The sequence below is a fragment of the Myotis brandtii genome, unplaced genomic scaffold (assembly GCF_000412655.1).
Source record: "Myotis brandtii unplaced genomic scaffold, ASM41265v1 scaffold213, whole genome shotgun sequence".
In the NCBI taxonomy this organism is placed as follows: Eukaryota; Metazoa; Chordata; class Mammalia; order Chiroptera; family Vespertilionidae; genus Myotis; species Myotis brandtii.
This window is the reverse complement of record NW_005357962.1, coordinates 791,875-815,927: the sequence shown is the minus strand read 5'-3', so window position 1 is coordinate 815,927 and position 24,053 is coordinate 791,875. Positions and strand designations below refer to the sequence as shown.

Genomic DNA, 24,053 nt, shown 5'->3' with positions numbered 1-24,053 from the left:
CTCACAGAAATCAAGATAAATCATCTATTACTGCCTGAATGTTCGCTCTCAAAAAGGCCAACACACCAATCCCACCATGATAAAAGCTCATTCTTGCCACATTTCATTTCCCTTAGAAAACAGTTCGTTGCAGGACTGTCTTTTTAAGGCTATGTGAAGTTATACCCATGGTAGGAGGAAACGAAGAGCCAGAACTAAAATACAACAAATTGAACTGACTTGGACATGCCCAACCTTGGCCATTACTACTAAGGTACTCCCTTCAGAACATCTCATTTGCTTCCTATATTTTTAATGGATTTTTTAAAATCTTATTTTAAACATAAAAATTTCTTCACAATTTAAAAGAAATGCCAAGCCTCCTATTACATCTTTATTATAACAACAACTCAATTTTTTTTTTAAATTTCAAAATATAGATGGGCACATGGGAGGAGGGGGGAGAGTGCCCACAGTTTAATGACTTTTCAAAACTAAGGAGGTTCAAGACAGACAACTAAGTTAAATGACAATTTTTTTCTTTCTTTCCTACTTTATCTCTTTTCCTTCCTCCCTTTCCTCACCCTTATTTATAACATCAAACTCATTTTGGTGCAATATAAATTTTGGATACTGACTAGCATATGTAGAAATATATATGCTGTGGATTTATTAAACTACTAGTAAAAAATACAGTATCTATGGGTAATACAGGCATACCTCAGAGATACTACAGGTTCATCCCAGACCACTGCAACAAAGTGAGTATCGCAATAAAGCCAGCTGTAATCTTTTTGCTGGGGGTGGGTCTTGCCTTTAATTTATAAAAAGCACAATATCTGTGAAGCACAGTAAAGCAAAGTGCAATAAAATGAGGTATGCCTGTATGGTGGCAAATCAATAACACCTAAAACCTACTCCTTAGGGTGATGGAAATAGGAAGCATATGCTGACAATTATTAGTAATTATCTTGACTATCAGCAAACCTGCCTAAGCATCACTAAATGTGGCAAAAAGCAACAGAATTAAACAGAAGAGCAATGCTAATTTATAGCTTGTTGCCTCCATCTGTTGAAAGAGCAGGCTATATTAAAAATATCCTGTTACATGTTTAATTTTACAGCTCTAGGTACTATTTGAGTCCATGAAATACCAATCCCATGGTACTGAGTTAGAGTACCAATCCCACTTTTAGTTCAGTGAGCTGTTGGAAACTGTATCAGAAAATGAGACTATCCACTCAAATTCTACTAGCTGAAAGCCTTTTCATCACTCCAAGTCTTTCACAACATAACCTACCACCCCTTTCTGACAATGCCCTTCTTTCGGAAGAAGTGCTTTCTCCTCTCCTAAATCATCCCCAGCCTTCCTGCATTCTCTTCTGAGCATCGACCATACACCTGGTCCTAGGGATGTTTGAGAAGGCAGTCCCTCCCCTTCAAGGAAAACTCCAGGTGCACAACAATCCTGTCCTTCTGACTCTTAGAGACTTTCACACCTTTGCAGCCTCCCTCCTTCCTGACACTCTTCTCTAGCCTCCCAGGACAACCATGCTCTTCGTTTTCTCTTGCCTCCTGCTTTTTGCTCACTCCTCAGTATCACTGGGAGGCTCCATGTAGGAGCTGGTGATCCAGGGTGGTACCCTTCGCTTATTCTCTTCCCATTCTTTATGTGTCTGAAGGGGCTATAAAGGGTATAGTGTTAGGATGCATGTGAGCCCTGGGCACTGTAGGATGTGACAGCAGGCCTAGGAGCACAGAGTCAACATGTTTCTCTGGAAAGCAGGTGTTCACTTGGTTGCATCACAGCTGTCTGTGCAACTTAATAAAAACAGAATAATGAAACTGCCTGGGAAGGTATCTGCATGGCAGCCAGTACTGGCTGGCACTGTTAAATCGTCAGCTTTCAATATCGTCTCTATGCAGTTACCTCCAAATCTCTACTCATGATCTTCTCCCCCAAACTCCAGATAAAATATATGCAAATGCTCATTTGATATCTTCTGTATTTATCTATTTTCTACAATTTATTAACTAACAAGGAAAATGTGAAAAAATCATTTTTCCTCCAGAAATGAATAGGTGGTTAAGGAAGTGAGAACAATAAATAATTCAAGGAACCAAATGAAAAGAACAACATGGGAAACTTTCCTTGTGCCAAGGGTATAAAGAGTAGTTTAAAGGTTATATAAGATGTGGGAAGGAGAAACAAAACAAAACATAAAAACAACAACTACAGTTTCTTTCCTGAAATAATTTGTAATACAATGTGGTATATTCACCAAAAAGATGTGGCATTCCTCATGAAATACTTCCACATTTCACATGATGTTTTGTTAGATTCCTTAACTGGCAGAACCTCAAATACAGGGCCAACTCTCACTGTTTGGGGGTAATGGGGGGGCGTTAATGATAACTATCAAAATGCTCCAATAATTCAGAGCTATACAACCTTAGAGTCTTTACAAAAACATCAGCCTAAATAGTTTATGATGTTGAATACATAGATTTAGAATATCCCCAAGTATTCTTACTTTAGAATACAACAGAAAACTTTATTTTAAAACGGAAATTTAACTTCACAGTATTTGAACATTAGATTAGCTAAGATAACCAAATAAGGCAAACTATTTTCTTTATATCCCTTTTTGGCTTTCCTGAATTTCACTCACCTTACATAAAAGTAATATCTCATATACAGGGATATCTCACTCTCTCAAGTTAGCCTGAAATACATATGAACACCTCAGTGCAATGTCATGGGTAATTTAAGCTTTACGAAGCAGCACATAACTTTTTAGACTGGAATTTCCCCCTTCCACAAAAAGCAGGAGTTGATAAATCTAGTTGGGAAAACAGAGTTGATAAATCTAGTTCCTGCTCTCCAAATGTTCACTATCTAAAAAGACAACACTGATTTGAAAGCCAAGTCAAATAACTTGCTCTGAACTTAACCAAGTGAATAAAGAAGTTATGGATAAAAATCATATATAACAGGATTAAGATACATTTAGATTTAGAGATAAAAAAACAACAATTTAAAATATGCCTGTTTGGCCAAGTAAGAACCAAAAGAGAGAATAACACTTGTCTCCCACCTACCCCGCTAGCTAAAAAAGTTCAATAAATAAAGTTACATTTCAAAGGCCTACTAAGGCTTGAAGGTACTTTGTATAGCCAAGGGTGATGGAAAATAGGAAAAATTGGCAGAAAGCTTGAGGGCAGAGAGGGGTAATAGAAAAAGAAGGTATAAAAGAAGTTACATGATGGAATTATTGATAAGTAGCAAAATGATTCAACAGCTGGCAAAATAAAGAATACAAATAAATGTATCTCTTATACTTAAATAAGCAAGTATATTTATTGCCAAAGAGCTAGATTTGAGAAGCTTAAAGTAGGAAGGTAAAAGTTGAAAGTAGAGTAAAAGGCAGAAAGTAGAAAAGTAACAGTGAATCAGATTATAGAAAAAATAATAAGTATGTATTTGAGGTGCAGTAAACTAATACTTTCAAGGAAAAAAAATCAGAGCTCATCCTCTCACAGGGGCATTTTGAGAGTGTCCATGCCTGACCCTGGAATATCAGAGACCAGACTAGATCAATAAAGCCAATCGGTGTTCTCATGTACTCATTTATACATTAGCAGTCATTTAAAATATATTAAAAACTTATTTATCAATACTGTAAACTGTGAACTACTACTGCACAGTTGATTATCAAATATGATCTGATACTAAACAACGTATTACCAAGTATAATCTGAGGAAAAGGGAATGTGAGAAGTGGACGCCAGTGTGGACAACCAGTAAGTATCTCATATACAGGAGAAATGCTTATCAACTTTTTCCCAACTGTGCTACCAATTCTCCAAGTTACTAATTCACAGGAAAAGGGTACTATGATTAAATATGGCAGAGGCACACTATATATCACCTCCCTCAGGACATGATAATACCGCTCCAGTTAAAAGACAAACCAACACAACACTAACTTTTTGGGGCTTTTAAAAAATCCTCATCTGAGGATATGTTGTTGTTGTTGTTGTTGTTGTTGTTGTTGTTGTCGTTTTAACTGAAATTAGAGAGGATTGGGGGGGGGGGGAGAGGGAAGAGGAAGGGCAGGGAGAGAGACAGACAGACATCAATGTCAGAGAGAAACATTGATCGGTTGCCTCTCGCACATGCCCCGAATGGGGATCAAACCGGCAACCTGGGTGTGTGCCCTGACCAGGAATCAGACCCAAGACCTTTTGGTGTACGGGATGAGGCTTCAACCAACAGAGCCACACCGTCCAAGGCAACACTAATTTTTTTAAACTAAGAGATTTTTTTTAAACTGATTTGACCATGAACTAAAAAAAAAGGAGAGAATATTTCTACACTGTGCATCCTATTGAACATACTGGAGACAAATGGGCCTAGTTTTAGAAGAATTCATGATGCAAACAAATTTGTATCCACATAAATTTAGCAATATTTTTTAAAAGTTATGTATAGATATTATAAATAAGCCAAAGAAAGTTCACTAAAGGATTATATTGCTTGTTTTTAGATAACTGGGCTATGACTAATTTTTTTATATTTCTCTATATTTATTTTCTAAAATGAGCAAGTGTAACTTTTATAATCAGAAGAAAAGATTTAGGAGAAAAAAATAAACCCATCCTTCTGTTGCTTAGAAAAGACAATAAAATAAGATCTGGGAATGTGGTGCAATGAGCAAACATTTGAATACTAATTGTAAAATACTGCACTATGTTAAACCTCCAACTCCAACCATTCAAACCACTGAACAAGTCAAAATTCAACAGATGGCAGATTATCTTCCAATGAGATAATCTTGCGCTTACCCCCCTGATTAAAATGGAATCAAAGAGGACTACATTAAGTATAGAGTACTAAAGATTATAGAATTAACAATATTCACATGATTTACATAACTACTTCATAGATGATTAACACCATTGCTTGTACTTCCTCATTTACAAATGCTTTCTTTATACTTAATCTATATAATAAAAGCCTAAACAACCATAACTGAGGAACGACCAAAAATACCAGTCGCTATGATCGCACTGACCCACCAGGGGGCAGACGCTCAATGCAAAAGCTGCCCCCTGGTGGTCAGTGAGCTCCCACAGGGAGAGCACAGCTAAGCCAGAAGCCAGGCTCATGGCTGGCGAGCACAGCAGCGGTGGCAGGAGCCTCTCGCCTCCACAGCAGTGCTAAGGAGCAGTGAGCCGAGTGGTAAGGAGCCTGCTGCTAAGGAGCAGCAAGCCCAGCGGTAAGGAGTGAGCAGGTGGGCGGTAAGGAGCAAGGGGTCCTGGACTGCGAGAGGGTGCAGGCCGGGCTGAGGGGACCTCCTCGCCCACCCCTCCCACCCCCAGTGCATGAATTTCATGCACTGGGCCTCTAGTATTGACATAAAAGTCCCCTCATACCCAAGAGTCCCTCGTCTCATTAGGCTGCAAGGACCTGGCAACCAGGGGAGGCTGCCTAAACAAAGCAGAGACTGAGCCATCACCCCTTGGTCCCCTTTCCTGGGGCACATCTACTATCCAACGTACATGGACACCTCACCTTTTGTCCCACAATCCTCCTGCTGCAGAGATTCAGGCTAAGCACAAAGACTGTCACCATTTGGACTTCTAAGCCAACACCCTGGAAAGCATCATAAAGTGCTCTGAGGCGGAAGGAACGGAAACTGTGTATCTGACCTGGAGAGGAAGCGTCTAGTGGTATTGCCTGTCTCCTCTGAGGTCCAGAGAGAAAGGATGCCTGAACTGGTTAAGTCAGATTGAAATTCGGTCAGCCACGAAGACTGCCTGGGGTTCACATATGATGAGCTGGGCTGAGAATCTGCATCACTAAGCCACCTGGAGGCCATGAGGTGGGCTATTTGAGCACTGGTTAGTGCCTGCTCTAAGGCGGTCACTATCAGGAGGAGACAAGAGGGACAATTCCGCCCTCAGTCCCTATCCTCTAACTGGGAAAAGAAGGCCAGGATGCGGGAAACCAGAAGTTCAGTAAGACAGAATGTCCCAAACAGGCTCATTCAAGATGTCCTGGTTCTCCTATTTGAATATGTATAGTCCAGAAAGAACTTAAGGGCCCTTGAAAAGCACATTTGAATTTAGCTTCGGAAGAGAGCAGAACATAGTGTCAGTAAGAAAAATGGGTGAACATAAAGTGCCTTCTAAGCATAGCTCTAATATCCAAATCATTATTAATCATGATTAGTATCAACAGTAGGAGCAGATTTTAAAATATCATCCAAGGACCAAGAGCTTAAAAGAAAAAAAATTACAACATATAATCATTCCACCCTGTCTTATCATTTCCTTCCATACAGACTGCATTAACTATAGACAGCTTGTCTGCTTCATTGTACTCTTACTTCTGGGTATGCACTCTCTCCCTAGATGGCTCTGAGAGAGCAGCACCTGTCATCCATGTCACTCTCTGCCACCTGTTCACCCTCTCAGTCCTCACAAGCACCGATGAGGTGAGTATCTCCCTCAGCAAGGCTGGTAGCCCATTTCTGACACAAGTACTCACTCCTGAGTAAACTCTCTTGGTAAATACTGGGCTGGCAGAGAATTCATGGCACAACAACCACTTTGAAAATACATTATAAAAGGAGCCTGAGTACCACTTCTGAGAACAACCCAGACATGAATCTCTGTATCTGCAGAAATACACCCAGCGGGGGGAAATATTGATAATTAACCTCCTTACATGGCCTTGTTACTTATCTTGCAGGAACTTCGGTGGCTCCTCCACTGCAATCTGTTGTGATTCAAGCCTGGAATTCAGGACCACTTGGCTCCTGACCCCAAAGTGCTTCCTTCTTCCTGGGACAGCAGGAACTAGGTCTGCCTGAGACACACATGGACCTTCCCTCTCTGACCTTACATTCAGAAGTTAAAATTGTGAGTCATTAGAAAAAAGGCCTTGTCTTTACCCTTCATTTTCCACATGTGGACTCAGGGCCAGAAAGTGTAAGTCCACCAAAGTTGACCAGCGAGGAGCAGAGCCCACATTTGAAGCCAGACTTCGCCTTTCCTGGCTCCTATCCTGTCTGCCACACCTGCTGTCTTTGCAGAGTATGTTTTTTCTGCACTCTGCTGCCATCCGTTGTAACTACAGTTGGAGCTTTCATTATGCACCTGTTACTGTACACTGCCTCATTTACTCCACGGCCATCTGCAGGAGGTACTGTCCTCCACGGTCTGGGGGGAGGTACTATCACTGCAGTCTGAGAGGAGGTACTGTCCACCATGGTCTGAGAGGAGGTACTGTCCACCATGGTCTGAGAGGAGGTACTATCCACCGGGGTCTGGGGGGAGGTACTGTCCTCCACGGTCTGGGGGGAGGGACTGTCCACTGCAGTCTGCACAGGAACACCCTGCTGCACTCTTTTGGGGTCTGAGCCATCACATTCTTCCCACCAGAGCATTCTCCCTCCTAAAAATGCCTCTTCTGCTACTCCTTTCTGAAATTCTGTTTTCCACTCTACACACAGTTAGGCCTTTTCTCCTCATTTAGAGATTAGGTTCTTGAGGACAGAGATCTGTCCAATCCTTATCTCAAAGCACCTAAGTTCAGTGTCCTTGAAATGGAATCAGGAGAAACAAAAGTCACATGGTCTCTAAGATGAATTAGAACTGAACTGATATATTAATAGAGTTTATATTGTGATCTAAAATGTAATTATGATTATCTCATAAATATTAGTGTCAGAGAGATATGTCCAAAAAAAGTCCACATAACAAAAATTTAATATAGATTTCAGCTTCACTTTTCTCTCATAAAGAGCCTTCACAATAGCAGTGAATGAAAAATAACACAGTTTGACCTTCCTTCCTCTATCCACTCATCATCAAAGAGCATGAAAAATAGCCAGAAAAACAACAACCCACAAATCTTTTTAAAGAACAACATGACATGAATCAGAACTGGATAAGGCACCATCACCATGAAATAACTGAAAGTAAACCAATGACAACTGAGCTACCTATTAGGCCCTGGCCAGGTAGCTCAGTTGGTTAGAGTGTCGCCCCAATACACCAAGGTTGCAGGTTCGATCTCCAGTCAGGGCACATATAAGAAGCAACCAATGAATGCATAAATATGTAACAACAGACCAATGTTTCTTTCTCTTTCTTTCTCTCTCTCTCTCTCTCTCTCTCCCTTAAAATCCTAGCAAAGTAAGTAAACACATTTACAGAAAAATGGAAGGAGGGGCGATTAGCATGGCATAGATGGTAGAGGCAACAGGAACCAGAATTTAAAAGTATTGCCATCAAATTAATGGTAGTCAAAATCATTTTTATCTTTTACAAGTCTTCCCAATTGCTGCCTCCTTTTTCAAAGTTTTTTAAATAAGTGAATTATATGCTTCCTTCTAGTTTAAAAAAAATAACTGAAATAGTGCAGAAAAAGTGAAAAATATATCTTTCTGTTAGGACAGCCCAATCCGCATTAACTTGTGAATTCTTCCAGACATTGTGTGTGGGTTGGACACACACACACACACACACACACACACACACACACACACACACACACACCCAGGCGCTGAATAAGAACAGAGGAGAGAAAGGAGCGGTGCACAGAACAGCTCACTTCTGAAGGGAGGCAGAGATGAGGAAGAATGAAAATATCTACTAAGCTCAGAGGAGGCAGAGCACCTCCCCATGCCAAGCTGAAGCAAATTACTTGATGGAACATTTCACCACTGATACATTTTGAATCTTTTTATATATATCCTGGTTCTAAATATAGGAGGCCTATACAAATGTTTCTCTCCACTTGTCAACACAAATTAAGACCAGCAAATGAAAATAATGAATTCAATGCAGAGTGTTTCTTACTAAGTATGTACATATACGAATATACATACGCATTATATGTAAACTTCAAATAAAATTATTTTCTATATAAAATTATCTATTCTCCCAAACTCAAAAATCCCTGATATCTAAATGAGATTTTACTCAAAAACTTATAAATATGATCATGTAAACTTTCATTTGCAAACTAGAAAAACAAGTTAAATAATGCAAACCAACCAAGTGTTTAAAGATAAAACCTAGTGACAGGAAGTTATTCTTCTGTTCCTTGGCCACCCTTTTCACTTTTGCGACGAAGTGGAATACTCCCCTAACTGGAATGGTAAGTTGGATCTTACAGTGTAGTCCTGTGTGTTTGCAGAGCACTCACTCTAAAATCCAATTGCTTTGCCTCTTCATCAGGGTGCTTATAAAGTGCGTGCAGGCAAGCACAACACCTACACTCTTGTGCTTAAAACTCCACAATAAATTCCCTCCGCTTTCAGGATAAAAGAATTTCCCAAAGGCATGACAGGTCTCCCTGATTATGAGCCGAGTCCCTTTATACTCTGAACCTCCAGCTCCAGTCAAAGGCAAATGGAACCAGCAGCAATTACTTCATGCACCTTGGCTGCACACACATGCCTTCAGGAGAAACCAAGTGGCAACTTCTGCTGGAACACACTTCATGCAGTTCCCTTCCCTCCTTGTCGTGCCTTATTCCTACCTATCCTGTTCCTCTGAACTCCTCCTTCTCCAAGACTGCACTCAGGTACATAGTCTGTTCCAGGAAGCTGTCCACTTCCCACCCCATCCCTGCCATGTTACCTTTTTTACAGCATTTATTGAGAGGACCACGGGTGACTTATTAAAAATCATAATAGGGGTTCTCTACTTTTAAAGAAATTATGATTTCATTATGTAACATTACCTTCTAATATCAGACGTGCTGGCAATTAAAAAAAAGAGGACTGTTGGTTTGAAGTTTCTGACAAAGTAAATGATTTTGAAGTGGTTTGTTTTTTACAAAACTGCAGTTAAAACAGGTTTAAAAGAAAGAATATGTTGGAATGAGAAATAAAAATTTCAACACAAGCACAAGAAAAAGCCTAACTGGTGTTATAACAATCATGGGTATAATTAGCAACAAAGACACAGATCAAAACCACTGCATCGCCACTATGGAAGACAGTATGGAGTTTCCTCAAAAAGTTAAAAATGGAACTCCCATTTGACCCAGTGATCCCACTTCTAGGAATATATCCCAAGAAATCAGAAACACCAATCAGAAAGGATATATGCACCCCTATGTTCATAGCAGCACAATTCACCATAGCTAAGATCTGGAAACAGCCTAAGTGCCCCTAAGCAGATGAATGGATTAGAAAACTGTGGTACATCTACACGATGGAATACTATGCTGCTGTAAAAAAGAAGGAACTCTTACCATTTGCGACAGCATGGATGGAACTGGAGAGCATTATGCTAAGTGAAATAAGCCAGTCAATGAAAGAAAAATACCACATGATCTCACTCATTTATGGATAATTAAGACCATTATAAACTGATGAGCAAAAATAGATACAAACGCAGAACAACATCGAACAGACTGTCAAACTACAGTGGGAAGGCTGAGGAGGGTTGGGGAGTGGGAGGGAGGGGGAGTAAAAAATCAAACGAAGGGCTTGTATGCATGCATATGAGCATAACCAATGGACATAAGACACTGGGGGGCATGGGAGGCTAGGGGAGGGTCAAGGGGAGGAAAAAAAAGGAGACATATATAATTGTAGAAAATTTAGAAGATGTGGAAAAGTAAAAAGAAAATTATATTTACTTATAATCTTACCTTTCAATGAAAACTCCTGTTAACATTTTGGTGCCTTTCCTTGAATCATACTGAATATACAATTCTGAATCCTGTTTTTCCCTCTAAACATTTTAGGATGAATATTTTTCTAGGTTATTAAAAGTTATCAATGACATTATTTTTAAGGCTGGCAAAATATTCTTTAGCATGGATGAATTATACTTCTTAATAAAGAAGACTCATTGATATGTAAATTGCTTCCACACCTTTACTATCACAAATAAAGACGCTATTAAAATTTTTTAAAAAACACACAAAAAAACCACTGCATCATTTTATACCTGCTAGGAAAAATTCTAGGAATGCCTGTACTCACCCTTAATAGTGCCACAGTTAAAACAGGCATACTTGCCTCGCTAGAAGCAATGGAAATGGGCAGAACCCTTTGTGGGCGTGGGGGGGGGGAGGGGGAGGTAAACCAGAAAGTATTCAGTTTGTTGGGCTCTGTAATCTCGCCACAGTCGGAAGTATTCCGCTGTCCAGAGCAAAAGGGATTTGCGCTGCTGAGCCCAGGACTCCTGCTCACACCCACACCAGCTCTCCACAACTTCATTCCTTCAGCAGCCCCATTTCCCATTCCTTGTAAACTATTAGCATCCACTCTTTCTCTTAATGTCACTTACACTCCCCCCACATCCTCAGTCCCCAAAATACATTCATACAGAACATCTTGATTTTGCAAGGTTTTCTGATTGCTCCACTGCCCCGCCCTCACCACCCCCTGGCCCCCCAACCACACAAGCGTTCAGGCCAGGGACTGCCTCTACTTAGCTTTAGGGCACTTAGTCCTTAGCAGAGGCTAAAGGATAAATTCAACTACTTCTGAATAGGAAACAGGTAGTACAACAAGCACTGGAAAGTGCTTTTACAATCTGTACGAGGGAAACCTATGGTCCAGAGATACTCACTCCCATGCTATTTATTTAGTTTATCATGTGTGTTTCCATCAAAGTAATGCGCACTCTAGTAAAAGGCAAACAGCACTACAGGCAGAGAAGGAAAAACACTCAAACTAAAAGCGAACAGCAGGCGTTACTCGTCTTCTCCACTCCCAGGAGCAACCGCTTTGCTTTGCATTCACAGCACCATTTCCTCCAGTATTTCCGTTTCCTAAATAACATGCTCACGTGCTGTTTCTTGACTTGTCAATCTTATGCTCTGTTGAAATTCTGCTTGGAAGATGAGAAATACCTATGCTTCCAGTGAGCACCCCATTCCCTTGCCCATCTATGTACACATGTACTACAGATATGTGTGTGTATAGCCATGCATGCACACACACATGTGTGTGCATGTGTACATATATGTGTAAACATATGTATGTAAAATCAGGATTTATGTTACTATGGCTATATTTATATTTGCTCAGTTGCTTACTTTATTTTTCCTGGAGTTAATAATTGTTTCATTCCCCTCCCCCACCCCATGTGGTTACTTTCTAGGTATCTACCTTTAATTCTTCGTAATCTCAACAAGAGAAGGAAGAAAACAAAACTCTTTCTCATTACTTTTTCCTACCTGGTCAGAAGCAACAGGTGCCCTATGAACTCCATTTCTCCTTCCTGGAGACTCCTCTCCTAGAGCTCTCCATCGTCACGGCTGACCTCCGTCCAGCCCGGCTGACCTCAGGTCTGGAGCACAGGCATCTGGAAACATCCCATCAGCCTCATCCTGCCAGTCCCCTATCCTGGGATGGACCTAGGCGTCCCAGATCTCTTATCTTCCTTCTTACTTTAATTCCTCATTATGATGGACCATCAGTGGCAAAAGCTTTGAGACTTGGCATGGCTAGCCTTAAACTGACTGATGGTTTGGCTAGGCATAGAACTCTATATTTACACTCAGTCTACTTTAAGTGTTATTTCATTATTTTCTAGCTTCTGCTGTTAGAACTGAAACAACGATATTGTGATCCTGCTCTTTTACACATTACATGTTCTTTTTCAGGAATTTTTCAGCATCATCTTTGATACTGGAGTGGCCTTTGTGTGTCTTTTTATAGTCCTTGTACTGGACATCCAGAGGGTCTTTTCAATATAAAAATATACCTCTTTCAGTTAAGTGCAATTTTATTTCTTTTTTAAAAATAATTTCCTTTCCTTCCTTTTTTTCTTTCATTTTATAAATGTTCTCGTTATTGGATACTGAACCTCCTGAATAGTTCCTTATCTTTTCTCTCCCACCCTCCATTTCTTTTTCCTTTAGGTACTTAGGAGAATTTTTTAACCTTCATTTTCCAACTAGACTATTTAATTTTTCATATTGACTCTAGGACCCAATTTTGAAGAAATTTGTGCCCTCTGATTGTTTCTGTTTTGGGTGTTTGATTTTTTAATCATATATGAGCGTTTATTCCAATACTGCCGGCAGTATGGGAGAGCAGCAGGTCATCCACAAAAATCTGCTCTGCAGGCCCCATAAGCCAGCTGCTATGTAGAGTAGGACAAAGATTACATGGGGAAGGAGGCAATGAGGGACGGGTGGGACTCCATTGTTTGAGGGTTTCTGTTTCTTCCATTTGAGAAATTCTATTCTTTTTTCATGACTGCAACATTTTTGCAATAAAGTTTTCTTTTCATATTCAACTGTCTCTATTTCCCCAATTAACCTTTCTTCTGTTAGTGGCGATCACCGTCTTTTTTCCATGGAAGGCTTTTGCTTATATGTCTGCTATCAGTGACTATGCCTTTATATTTACTATCTGTCTGGGGGCAGGGCTTGTTGACTGTTAAGTAGACTCTCCTGTAGGTGCTGCCTAGGAAACCAGTTGGTTTACTTAGGAAAGCTGGACATAGGGAAACACATCATCATGACTGCCTGGCATCTGTGTAGTCAGTCTCTGACTCTTCTTATGTCGAGGGAAATTCCTTGCTCTATAGAGTCTGTCTTCAATATAGAAGCTAAAGGTGCCACACTGTCACCTAACCAGCCATTCTTAGAGATAGGGCGCAGACATACCACCTGCCCCTCAGCCAAAGGGATATTCACATCCTGGACTCGGAACTGAAAAATCGTGCCTGCAGAGAGGTAGGCAGCAGGTCCATTTACATGGAAGTGGGTGGCAGCAGGGGTGGTTCCGGTGTGCAGTGGCACCTTGTTATAGTGCTGGTGGTGGCAATACAAAGGCACCCAGTGCTCAGGGACACACCACAGCATCTTTCTTTGGTAATTAGAGCAGCAGTCGCCAACCTCTGGTCCACAGTGGTCCGTGAGGTCGGAAAGGTTGGCGACCACTGAATTAGAGTATTGTCTTGGCCACTTGGCATCCCTTGCTCTTGCCCATTTTCCAAACCTAGTTCTACTGCCTTCCCAGTGATTCTGCAAGTCACTAAATGTTATTTCCATGAACTTCTTTCCTGCTTAAATCAGACAGAGGGTTCCCCCTCTGTACCGGAAGACCCAAACTGCCAGTATTTGTTAGTCATTTTTAGAATACACTCCATTTTTCTAGAGAAGAATGGTTCTACTTTCTGCCTGGCTTTCAGCACTTTGGGAACCAATCTTAGCAAAAATGTTTAAAATAATTCCTCCCTGTGTCCAAAGCCTTTATGATTACACTGATCGGAGAAGGACCCAACTATCTACCCATAACCAGTCCCACCTCTCGGTCCAATCTTCCCAGCTACTTGGCCTTCAATTCCAGGTCAGCATTTTCTAGAATCCCTCTTAGTGACAATACATTCATCTCTCCACTGACCAAAACTGCACTGACATTTCACATCTGCTCCTATTTCTTTTGTTCTACTTGTCCTTGTATATTTGTATCTTTTGATATTCCTTTAATAGCACTGGGGTAGGGCTTGGGGAGGGGAAGGAAGTAACTGCAGCATGTGATCAACCTGCTGTGTTTGACTGGGGACTGAAAACGTTCAGTTGTGACATATTTGAACATGCAGGAACTTTGAGATATTTAGTACCCATCATCCGGATTTAGTAAATGTTAGTATCTACCAAATTTGCTTCAGATCAAAAGGAAACAGAATGTTACAAACACAGCTAAAATGTCAACTTTCAATCCCATTCATCTCAGCCTCTCCAGAGAAACCTCTCTCCCAACCATGCTATGCAGCCTTCCCTTAAATACTCCTTTTATGTTTATGAAATCTATGCAGATGGTGTCATTTGCAACACATCCTTTGGCAACTTGTTTTTTCACGTAAAATTGTCTTCCAGATTTATTCATGGTGATACAAAAAAGATATAGATCCCTTATAATAACCTCTTCATGTTTTGCATTCTGTGTGTATACTAGAGTTTGTAAATTAACATCTAGGTTATTTCCAATTTTTTGTTATTACAATGATAGGATGGTTGCTTTCCTTTCACTTCTTCTTTGGAAAGGTGTGGAAAAGTCTCTCAAGAGGACTCTAGAATTGGAAACTGTTGAAGCCTTACATTGGAGCACCTTCCAACAATATTAGATAATAGGAAAATGCTCTCCAAAGTGGTTGCAACAATTTTGCAATCCAACAGTAACATAAAATACCATTTGCCTCCACATCTTTGCCTTTAAATTGTTACCAATGATGGTGCAAAATATTATCTTGTTGCTTTCAATGGCATTTCCCTAGTGAGAATTTTAACCTGTTCATTGGTCTTATCTACCTATATTTTGCCCGATTTTTTTCTTAGGTCCTTGTCTTCATTGATATTGATTTGTAGCATTTCTTCATTTACTATGGGAATTAAACCTTCATTAAACACGTGTGTCTGAATGGATTCTCATTCTGTAGCTTATCTTTTACCTTTGTTTAAGGTATATTGTCTTACATATACATTTAAACTTTTTCACATAGTCAAATTCATATGCCTCTTCATAGTTTGGGCCTTTTATATCTCATTAAAAAAAATCCAAAATCCAACATCATAAAGATGCTTTTCTATATTTTCTTCTCAAAGTTTAAAAAGTCTGTCTTTAAAATGCATGTCTCAAATTCATCCAGAATTTTTTTATAGGAATATAACTTTATTTTTACCAAACTGTCCTACCATTACTTTTTGAATAGCCTGATCTTTCCATAGAGATTTGTAATTCAATGTCAAAACCAAGTCCCATGCACGTGAAGGTCTCTTTTCGTCGTCTCTCTTCTGTTTGGATGATCTGTTCTCTATCTGTGTGGCATAGCACAGCAATTCAACTATTACAGCATTATAATAAATCCTGCTGTCCCACTGATTCTACTTCTTCAATTAATTTTAGTATCATTCTGTCAGGTTTCAAAACTCTATTGGTTTTGTTCTTTTGTTTTCTTTTTTGCATCAAATTTATAAATTTAGGGAACTTTAAAATCTTTTTAATACCGAGTTTCCCATGCAGTATCATATATAATTCCTCTTTATTTAGATCTTCTTTAAAATATCTTAATCCACAAAGTCATTGCATATCTTTTGTTATATTTTTTATGAAGTACACTATAATAGTTGGTTATTCTGAGTAGCATCGTTCACATAATAATGTTTTCTAATATACAGCTGTTAGTATACCAAAAAGCCACTGATTTTTTGTTCATTTAGTTCATATCCAGTAGAGTTACTGAATTCTTATTAGCATCAATGGTTTAATGATTCTAATTTTTCTAGTTAGACAACCATATCACTTGCAAACGATAATTTTCCCCCTTGTGTTGCTTTACTGAGTTGTCTAGGAGTTAACATGGCTTAAATTTAAGATATAATATTATTTAAAAATAGACATGCTGTATTCTACTTTGTAAACACATATATGCAAAAAAACACATGGACTTCAGGGGAATATGGGAAAATAAAAACAGTTGATTTTTTGAAAGGAAGGATTTACTTTTTTAAAGTATTTGCTATAAAGCAGTAATGTGCAAGAAAATAAAATATACGCCAACATTTTTATTAAAAGTGATGAGGGATCACTAAGAAGGTCATGGAAATATGCCAGAATATTTAAAAAAGGACTAAATTATACCATATCTGGATATTTGTCCAATGATAAAGGATTTAGCAGTTAGCAAGCCAAATGAGTCTATTCCATATAGCCCACCATCCTCACTAAATCCAATGGCAAGAAGTCCACGGTAGTGTTATTACATTCCCTGTAGCATGAGTGTACTAGTAGTAATAATGAGATGTATTATACTTTCAAAAGTACTTTTGAACTGTTATTAATTTTGCTTCATTACAAAATTAATGAAAGATGGCATCTTCACTAAAACCACGGGACAGGCCAATCAACTTTCTTCCCCAAAGCAAATTCAGGATCAACGTTAAGAGCACACAACATAAGAGCTAGGTCTCTAAGGCCTAGCGTGTTAATAATAATAAAAAATGGCAGACAAAAGTGATACCCTGACCAATGAAAAAGTTATGTAAGATAGTAAGTAAAACAAAAATTGAGCAACAGAATGGGGGAAATTATCAGAGAAATAAAGTGAATGAAAGACATTAGGGTTAATATGAAAATATAAGATGCTAGGATAAAAATGAAAATTTCTAAATAAAAACTCCAAAGAGGAAATATGAACAAATAGAAAAGAATCAATGTTCTTCAAGAGACAGCCCATTTCTCCATATTCTCTGCAATAACTTCTATTTTTCTGAATTTGATTATGTGAAAACCAATGACTCTTTCTATAGAGAGAAATGGAGGGCATGATTCAGAGAATAAAAGGAAAAGACAGAGAGATATTGTGATATGAGATATTCCAATATGGTAAAGTACTAATAAAAACTGTGCAAGTAACTAGCACCTGTTTTAAAATAAACAGTTACACTGAGTAGGAAAAGAGTGGGGATAGGATAGAAAATATCAAGAACCAGAATCATGACAACAAGGAGGAGGAAGAAATATTGCTCATCTTTCTAAGTGCATGTTGAAACAAATCAGGCCTCCATGCACTTAAAAAAACAAAAAACTCATAAGAATTAAGTCATTTATTGACATCACACCAAAGAAAACTGGGTCTGGGATATAGAGAACAAAAAAGTGCAACTGCCTTGTAAATTATAAAAATAGTACTGATGAAGAAGAGAAGAAAAAAGAAACACATAGCAACATTTTCTGAGCACATAGTGTGTGTGTGTGTCAGGGACTGTGGAAAGCACGCTGAATTTTAAGAAGAAAATGACTAGAAATATACACATCATGCAGTAAGAATACACAGGACAAAACCCTAAGACTTACTAGAGTTAGGGAAGGCTTCACACGAAAAGTTGAGCTGAATCTTGAAAGTAAAATAGGATAAAGCTAGGATGCAGAGTGTGGTGAGAGTACTTAAATAAAAAGAAGCATGTGCTGTAGCAGAAAGGGGTGAATCAAAACACACTGCATTGTGAGGTCCCCAGAATAGCAAAAACAGGATTAAGAATGTGGATGCAATATATAAATAGGTCATGAGAAATGCTGTAGTCCAGAGATCACACTCCAAATCATATGAAGAAAGCAAACCATGGTCAATGGCAGAAGGATCCGATTATAATTCTTAAAGATTCATATCCTTAAAAACAACATACAGGTTCTCAAATTAAAAACAACAATTTAGGAACAGAAGTCTGAAAATAAAAGCAATTTACTTCCAACTTATTGAAAGAACCTCAGTTTGTGATAAAACAAAATCGAACAAGTTGATTTTAAGATGTATAATCCAATAGAAGATAAAAGAAAATTTTAAAGGCAAAATTTAACAAAGCTGTATCTAAAACAAAACATAAGAAGCAATATTATTGGATGTCATCAGTAATATAAAAATATCAAGTGAGGTATCATGATAAAAGAAATATTTGTAATAAAATTTTATGTCAGGTAGCAATAAATGAAATCAAGACAAAATTAAGACATAAAAGGAGAAATCAACCGAAAAGAATCAGTTATTAGACAAATATTTACTGCAGGTCTACTCTGCACCAGGCATTGCTCTGAATGAAAGTGACAAAATTCTCTGCCTTCTTGAAGGTCTAGTCTAGGAGAAAGACACACAAAAATAAGTAGAAATATTTCTGACATCCTGCAAAGTATGTAAAAAATAACAAAGCAGAAAAGGGAAGAATGAGTGCTGGGAATCCCACGTCTAAGATCTGCAGGGAAGACATAAGCTGAGAAGTAGATGTTTCTGCCAAGAGCAGGAGGAAGGCAGGAAGGCAGTCAGAGCACCACACAGACTCAGCCCGCAAACTCGGTAATGACAGGAAAAACCGAAGGCTGAAATTAATGAAACAAATAAAGTTATACTGATCACCATGCCCTAAAAAAATGGGATCAACTTTCTAGTCAATAAACTGTTTATGGTATGTATATAAAAACTGAGCAAATGGTAAGTATTTAAAAACCCTCAAACAAAATGACAAAATAATAACTATAAGAGCAAATTGAAACACAAAAAAGATTCTTTAGAATCCCTAACCTAACTCTAACCCCAAAAGTAAAAGTCTAGCAAGCCTTTTGCCCACACACTCCTCCCTCCTCCCCTCCGCCCCTTCCTCCTGGAGTACAGAAAGAGCAATAGGCATCTTCCATTCATAAGGCCAGCCTGAGCCAAGACCCCAATGGAATGAAGGACAAAGATGCAGGGTACCTTGAGGCATCCCTGAGCATAAACACCTGCCCTGGAGTGTTGACTTCTGGTGCTGCTTCTCATACGAGAAAACAAGCTTACATTTTGCTTAAGTGACTAGAATATTTTCTAATACCTGTAGCTGATTGTATTCCTAACTGATAAAGCAAATAGACCTGAATAGGCAAACTCACAAATACTTGCCATTTAATTTTTACCAAGAGTAGATAATATTTTGATCAAAGACATTTAAACAAGAGGTTATAGGCAGAATAAAGAAACAAATGAATAAATAAATTTTAGGTGACAACAGGATCTTGAAGATGTAACTCTAAATTTAGTTACAAGTCTCATTAATGAAGAAGTCTCATTCTCTCAATCTACATTTGAATGTTTATCTCAGAAAAAGTACTCCACATGAAATCTGGCTTAGAAAAATGAAGAGAATCTTCATACCAAAAAATAAACTTACATAATTCTGCCACTTTAAATAGGAGGGAGTTGGCTTCTTATTTTTTTAACCATTAGAAAACCAGCTCTTGGAAATTTCAAAAATTAAATTTTATACTTGGTAGAGAAAAATGCACAAAATGGTTTTTAAAATTCTGTTTATAGAAGCCGATCAATTAGAACTGATACCAGTGGGTAAGAAACACCTGACCGTTAGCCCTTCAACCAGGGGTGGTGGTTTTGGGATTATGTATTAAGAACCTTTAAAATGTTTACATATTTCTACCCAGTTATTTTATTCCTGACAATTTCTTTAAAAGTAATCCAAATGAAAAAATTTTATGCAGAAGATATCCATCATGACATTATTTATAATAGAAAAGAACTATAAACAACCTAAATGCTCTCAAACTACATAAGTTATGGGCTGTCCACAAATGAAATACTCAATGAAATTATGTTCAGAATGTTTTTAATTACACAAGAGTACACAAAATAATGTTAAGTTTAAATTTAAAAAGTTATGTATGTTAGTTAATACGACCTCAACAGTGTAAAAAGGGGGAAAACCAAGTAACAAAAGCACATTCGTGGATAGGGAGAATACTGCTAGCAAGGAGTATTTCAGGGTTTGGAATGTTAATAGGGATTATTATCCTTCCCTTTGTACTCTTCTGTATATTCCAGGTCTCCTATGGCTCTAGGAAGACAGAGTCATCACTATGCAAACCATGTGTGCCTGGCACATAGTAGGTACTTAGAAATATTTGGTGACTACATTTAAAGCCAAAGGAAAAATAGAAACATTGTATAGAAAAATTAATAAACATACTCATACATGTATATATTTACATGTGTATATGTACATGTATATGTGTGGAGATATATATATATATACATATATATATACATATATATATTATCTCCAAATAGAGTGGCAGTATTAAAAATTAAAGACGAAGAAACTTTCCTTGCAGCTATGTTTATACTCATAATATTGTAAAAAGCAGGATAGTATGAACAAGAAAGAAAACATCCAAAAACTGGCCAAAATTTTTTTATAAGAATAAAATCAGAGGATGTTGTAATTTGTGAACTGTTATCTTTGTTCTTATCAATATACAAATGAACAAAGAAAAACACTCACTGCTTCTTTATACTTTGGGGAGTTTTATTCAAGAATGCAAAGAATGTCTCCTCAAGTTTCAGACCCAGAGTAACTGATAAGGAGCTAAGGACTTCATGCAACAGAAAACAGCATCTTTCTCAGTATTCCTATCGCAAAAGCAGTGTAAGCTTTAACATTTCTATTTTTTATCATTGCAATTATTTGTAAATCTCTGATGTTTAAATTCCAGTTTTAAGGTCATCCACTTTTAAATTCAATATTGTGTCTCCATTCATGCAAAAGGAAGCAGAAACACTATTTAAGAAGAAATGAGGTGTCTAAACTTCCTGAAATTAATGTTTGAAGGGGTCAACAGAGTGGAACCATTATTGGATTGGTAATTAATACATTAATTTGTTTAGAAAAAAAAAACTTTTGTATTTTAAACAGAGGACTTCTTCAAAACTATCTTTGCTGAACAGAAATGTGTTAGTACATGTTCCTACAAACCAACAGAAGAAGCCACTGTTGATAATTAGGGGGAAAATCCCTATTTGATATTAATCCTTGGTACATGTGAATGTTCCTCCCAATAGGCCAAGGCTTGAAGTCAATAAATGGGTGAGCATATGAGTTTCAAATACAAACCCAATCTGAACAAGATGAAGGACAACCAGAGCCATATTTTGCATTTTCTATGACAATGAACTAAATGGTTCAAGAATGTTGCATCTACCAATCTCCAGCATCTCCACTACTAAGATGAGGAACTCCACTTTTCCAACAGAATATTTGTGACGACTTACTACTTCATGTATAATACTGTTTAAGTTCTCAGTTTAAGAAAGCTGATAAGAATTGCATTTATTCAAAGAATCAATCTGTTCTACACTAAAAACTAGCATATGCACATTTTGATATTTGCTTTCTCCATAAAAAAAAAAATCTATCTATATATATAAAAGGCTAATGTGTCCCCTCAGGAGTTCAACCGGGAGACCGGGAGTTTGATCCCTCGCTATAACATGTGCTGACCACCAGGGGGCGCGTGGAATGAAGGAAAGCTCCAGCCAGCAGATGGAAGGCCTGATCAGCCCTGATAGCTGGCCAGGCCTAGGGACCTTACCCCCTGCATGAATTTCGTGCACTGGGCCTCTAGTAAGAATATAAAGGAGTCCTAAGCAATTCAGTATGACTGTTGATGCACATAAATTTGCAGAATGGGTATAGACCACAGAAAAAGGCCCTCTCTCCCTTATCTTAAAATATCAATTCAAGGTCTGCTCAAATTATGTTAGTTTATTCCAGGGTGAAAAAATTGCTCTGAACAACATGCCTTTCCTACTTTGATGCTCAGTTTAAAACATTCATATTAAATATCTCATCGGTTCACTGAGGGTTAAGGAAGAAGTGAAGAAAAGAGAAGCCAAAGAAAACAGTGTCTCCTCTCTGTCATTACTGCTTTTAACCTCACACGTCGCTCGGAGTGCTCAGCTCCATGGTGACAGCAGTGGGTGAAAAATATAGCAACACTGGAAAACAAATGCCTCAGAATATTGTAGGGTTTCAACGCAAAGCTCACCATGGCTTTACAGATGCACATGTTGAAAATAGATTATAACTTAGTAATGATGTAAAATGAACAATCTTCCTTTATAATAGCTTTTAAGAGTTCTGCTACATTCCTTCCCCACCCCCCAAAACAGCCTTCTACTTGATTTTCGTAATTAGTAAATTTCCCAAAGTAAAGAACATAGGGGGAAAATCCCATAATTATTGTTCAGAACAGTGTGTTTCAATTTTGCCCCCACCCAAGGAGACACTTGGCAGTATTTGGAGACATTCATTTGTGGTTGTCACAACGCAGGGGGGTGAAGGGGTTATTGGAATCTAGGAAGTAGAGGCCACGGACCCTGCAAAACGTTCTACAATGAGACAAGCCTCCATAACCAAGAATTACCTGGCCTCAAATGCCAGTGTTCCGAGATTAAGACCCTGATTTAAAAGTATCTTTAACACTGAAATGCAAAGAATTACTTGGAAGCCAAGTTCTAAGCCACAGTTGCTTGGGTCAAAGGAAGCAAGGCCTCTGCTCTCCCCACAGACTGACGGATGCAATGATCCCACTTTCACACTCGGGGTGCAGTCCTCAGAACTATCACAGGAAGAGAATTCACTAGTGAATAGCTTACCAACTCAAAAGAAATATAGGGTATAAGAAAATGCATTTGCAAATAAACCTGGAAAGGTTTTGAAACCATTTGAGCTAACATAAGTAAGGATGATGGTGCACTACTACTATAAATTTTATAGTAATAACTAGAGGTCCAGTGCATGAAATTCGTGCATGGGTAGGGTCCCTAGGCCTGGCCAGCGATCAGGGTTGATCAGGGCCTTCCTTCCCCAAGCTGCCGGCTGCTGGCTGGGGCCTTCCTTCGTTCCACGCTGCTCCCTGGTGGTCAGCGCACGTCATAGAGAGCAATTGAACTCCCGAGGGGACAATTTGCATATTAGCCTTTTATTATATAGGATAACAGATATCAGACAGTTAATTTCCACTTATTGATCATTGCTTGCTAAAAATCTTTTAAAATCTTCTTTCCCTCAGAGTTTGAATGAGATGGCTTGGGTGATTGAGTTTATTTTTTTCTTTAATTAATAATATTTCCTGAACACCTACTCTTTGAACTGTCTACAGCCTGGGAACTGGGTGGTGAGCACAGCAGAAAAACCCTCACCACTTGGGAAGCACTTAGTTCTAGTGGGGGAGAACAGGGACACACAAATCAATAAAACATATACAGGTCGGGCAGTGCAAAGCACCATCCAGAAAATTCTCATTAAAAAGTAGTATGGTCGAGATGGCTGGGTGACTGCTCTCCTCAACTGGCTGTGGTCCAGGAAGGCTGCCTCTCTGTGGAGAAGCTGTTTATGGTACGAAGACCTGAATGCCAAGAAGGAATCAGCTATGCAAGGGAAGGACAGCCCAGGCAGGTGAAAGGACATGAGGAAAGACCCTAAAATACGAACAAACAGCATGTCCAAGGTGAAGAGAGCCAGTGTGGCTGGAGGGGTGGGTGGGAGGACATGGGGCAGGAGAGACAGCTGGTAATCTACACTAATAAAAGAGAAACATGGTAATTGGCGTACGACCGCTACCCTTCCCATTGGCTAATCAGTGAGTATATGCAAATTAACTGTCAGCCAAGATGGCGGCCGGCAGCCAGGCACTGAAGCGAGCACGAGGCTTGCTTGCTGCAGACTCCAACATTCCCCGCCTCACTTGCCAGCCTCTCAG

At 38.7% G+C, this 24,053-nt stretch overlaps 1 protein-coding gene across 14 annotated transcripts in view; it reads right to left on the bottom strand.

Annotated features, from left to right (window-relative positions):
- The window catches only part of SIPA1L1 (signal-induced proliferation-associated 1 like 1), a 330,175-nt gene that overhangs the window by 134,345 nt on the left and 171,777 nt on the right, over window positions 1-24,053 (bottom strand). The window contains exon 1 of one of the 14 annotated variants that reach the window (XM_014539297.1): window positions 2,432-2,442. The exons of the other annotated variants lie outside the window; for them this stretch is intronic. The gene's annotated coding sequence lies outside the window, so the exon portion shown is untranslated. Of the gene's footprint in view, window positions 1-2,431; window positions 2,443-24,053 lie in introns of those variants that run through there. 14 annotated transcript variants of the gene reach the window in all.